Genomic DNA, 3,943 nt, shown 5'->3' with positions numbered 1-3,943 from the left:
AGAATGAGAAATTGCAATTTTTCTTCTATACCTTGAGTGCCTGCCAGGGAGGGGAAGAATGGAGATAGATGGATGCTTGGATGGCTGGGGAGAAGATTGACAAGTTAATTGGCTGGAGAGGCTTGTATAGCAGATATACTGCATCTGTGAATGGGGAGATGAGTCAGAGCTTTGGTCATTATCAGGGCCATAATGTGTGTATGTCTCTAGATGAGGGAGAGAGGGAAGAAGAGAAAAGGATGGTTGGATAGTTGGTTGGTGGGTGGGGAATAGCAAAGAGGTTCCCCAGGTACGTGTTGGGCACACACACACCATGTACACTGTGTAAACACTTTGAAAAAAACATCTTAATGCCCCATTCACCAGATGTTTGGTCTAAATTTTAGGAAAAGTAGAAATATTGCATTGCTGGCCCTCAGATTTTCAAGGCATTTCATGGCCTATTGCATTGTACAACTGTCATTTATTTTTTATTTTGTATTTTAAAGGCTAATACGTCCTTCCTTCCTTCCTTCCTTCCTTCCTTCCTTCCTTCCTTCCACTCTTTCCTCTCAAGGTAATTTTTTGTAAAATGTGGCATTAACATTTCAATGATTAGAAAGGAATAAAGAATAAGTATATGTATGTGTGGTGTGGTGGTTTGGGCATTGGACTAAGACTATGGAGACCAAGCTTTGAATCTTGACTCAGCCATGGAAACCCACTAGGGACCTTATTACGCTAGATGAATCCCAGCAGAAACGGGATTTAAAAGTAGACCCCCCCCCCCCACAAATGTGGGATGTTTTTCAGACAACGTTTCTTCCAAAGAGCAATAACGCAAAAACAAAGCAAATGGAAAGTCGACAAAAAGGGCGCCTTTTTACTTTTGGGAACTTAGAAAGTAAAAAGGTGTTGTTTTTGTCAACTTTGGTGCAAATGCGTCTGAAAATTTTCTTGCACTTGCAGTTTTTTTCTACTTTTAAAATCCCGTTTCTGCCTGGGATTCATCTAGTATGATAAGGCTCATGGTGATCTTGGCCAAGTCACATGCTCTCAGTCTCAGAGCAGGGCAATGACAAACTCCCTCTGAAGAAACATGCCAAGAGGACCCCATTATATGTTCACCTTAGGGTCGCCATAAATTGGAAATTACTTGAAGGCACACAACAACATGCATGGAAACACACATATCACAGTCACAGAAAGAGACACACCTGTAGCACCTGTCTATGAATCTGTTTATGCAGTGTGAAACATAGGCTGTAATCCCAACAACGACACTTGCCTCAGAGGAAGTTTTATTGGAGTCAGTGAGATGTCTGAGTAGACATGTATCATATTGTCTTCTTATTTGCATTTGGAGTTCTAATGCAAAAGCAATGTTATGTTAATGTTCAATGCAGCTGCTGCTCCCCAGAACTGGCTGCAATATCACTGCCCTAGAAGGGCAGCAGAGTTTTGCATTAAAAGTTGCCTAACAGTGAGATCCCATACACATTTGCACACTGAATTCAATGGTATTTACTCCAGTGAAGTAAGCATGAGAGCCAGCATGGTTTGAGTGTTAGACTAGAACGCTAGGAGACCATGATTCAAATCCCTGCTCAGCCATGAAAGCCTGCTGGATAACTTTGGGCAAGTCACACTCTCCCAGCCTCAGAGGAAGGAAGTTATGAACCTCCTCTGAATAAATCTTGCCAAGAAAACCCTATGATGGAGTCACTGTAAATCAGAATTGACTTGAAGGCATGTAACAACCACAAAAGCATGTACAGGATTGTAGCCTAAACTATATTTACACACTATGAAATTATAGCTTCTATTTCTATGCTGACAAACAAACACCTGTTCATACCAGAACAAGTAATTCCTTCAGATTTACTAGTATTTCCTGATGTTCTGATGTCCAAAATCTGCCTCAATTTTTTCCTTTCCTTGAGGCCTGCTACATGAAAAAGAAGACATTTATGCATCCACATACTTGTTACATTGATTGTAAAGTACACAAGGACAGGTCTCTGCCCTGAGGAACTTAACAATCTAAATTCAGTAGAGGTGAGGCTATGGAAGAGGCAGAGGGAAGTGAGATAACCAAGGAAAAATGTGCCATTATTTTAGTTATAGGTATGTAGGCTTATTTAGAGTTGGGTACAGGGATAGTGTGGCTTGAATGTTGGACTGCGACTGTAGACGAGGGTTCGAATCTTGACTTGCCCATGAAACCCACTGGGTGACCATGCGCAAGTCACACTCTCTCAGCCTCAGGGGAAGGTTTGCAATGGCAAACCTCCTGTGAAGAAATCTTGCTAAGAAAACTTCATAGTGGGGTTGCCTCAGGGTTACCGTAAATCAGAAATGAATTGAAGGCACACAACAACAAGAAATAGGGATTAAGGAATTATGATACATCTTTAATAGTGCTGGTTCTTTCTCTGTCCAGTCAAGTGTAAAACCTTAGCTAGGTCAATACAGTACATATGTTTTCAGTCTCCATGGAGACATACTTGTCCACAGTGAGGAGACAGATGATTTTTAAAGCATCAAACAGAGAAGTTTGTTCTGGATCTCAAAGGGATTCAGTTAATTACTTAGAGCATATATTGATTGGAGTGAATGATGAAAACAAAATATTAAAAAGCGATAGCGAGACATTCTGGCATCTACTTTCCTCAGCTGCTCTGAATCAAAGTAAGTCAAAATCAAACAAGGAGATACAATTACAGAGATTTCCTAGAGCCAAATTTCCCTCCTGCAAAGAGCATAAGAAGAATTCATATGAGACTGACAGATGTTCATTTGTTAAAAGAAAATAAAAGAGTAGGCCCAGTCTGTGGAACCATTATTATTGTGGGGCTGAAGTGTTTAGTTTTATACTTATGTTAGCTTAACAGAAAACTGTAAAAATGTACTGGTATATGCAAACTTTGCAGCGCTCTATAAATAAATGTTAATAATAATAATAATAATAACAATATAGAATATTAAATGTCTACTTGTGTACTTCACAGCTCAATTAAATGTCACAAGTGAACTGTTATGTTTCATCCATAATACGGACAGTCTGCTAAAGACAGCTTAGGAAAAACTGCCTATTTTTCAAATGTTCAATTCCTTGATAATATGCTAGATAGATTTATACCTTAAGGCTTAATTCCTATTGTTCATCCCAAACTAGATTAGCCCCATTGAATTAACAGAAATCCTAGGTAACTTTCCAAATTACCATTCGTTTAATGGATCCATACCCTCTAACTGTCCCAGTTTGGCAGGGACAGTCCCTATTAATCCTCTCCTGTCCTATGTCTTCAACTATTTTAAAAATGTTCCAGTTCCTCTCTCCTCCTCTCACTTTCCCCTGTTGTTCTCCACTTACTTCAGTTGCTGCAAATCGAGTTCAAAGGGCAAAAGTAGTTTGTACTCAGTTAACTCAGCAGGGAGAGAGGATAGGAGAGGATAGGAGGAGAAGAAGCAGTCTTCCCCTTCCCAGTAGGCTCAGGCAAAAGCAAGCTACTGCAGCCTTTCCTCACTTGTGTGTTCTTCCTCATTAATAATTTTTGCTGTCTTGACCAAACTCTGAGGTTGTTTGGCTTCACATCACCCAGTTCTCATCTGTGAAATCCTGAAGGATATGTATATCTACTCTAGTTGGAAGTAACAATTGAATTTAGACCGATAGAGACAACAGGTTTTAGGCCAGAGGTGGAATCATAATGGCCCTCTAGATAGGAACTTCCAATATTCCTGAGCATTAGCTATGTTAGCTAATCCATCTGGAGGGCTGGATGTTTCCTAATTTAGGCCTCTGTGTTTTGATGTGATGTGCTGAGAAGGGAATGTGATGTGTTGATATGGAACTTGGCTGAATGTTTTGCACATGTGCTCGGGACATATTTCAAGTTTTGTGATTTTGGCATAACATAGCATGCTGGCAAGAAGTTCATACCATCTTTAGGAATTTACA

This window comes from Sceloporus occidentalis, unplaced genomic scaffold, assembly GCF_023333645.1.
Source record: "Sceloporus occidentalis isolate IW3139 unplaced genomic scaffold, rSceOcc1.0.p SCAF_1, whole genome shotgun sequence".
NCBI classification, from domain to species: domain Eukaryota; kingdom Metazoa; phylum Chordata; class Lepidosauria; order Squamata; family Phrynosomatidae; genus Sceloporus; species Sceloporus occidentalis.
The sequence above is the reverse complement of the archived record's forward strand: the minus strand, read 5'-3'. Positions refer to the sequence as shown.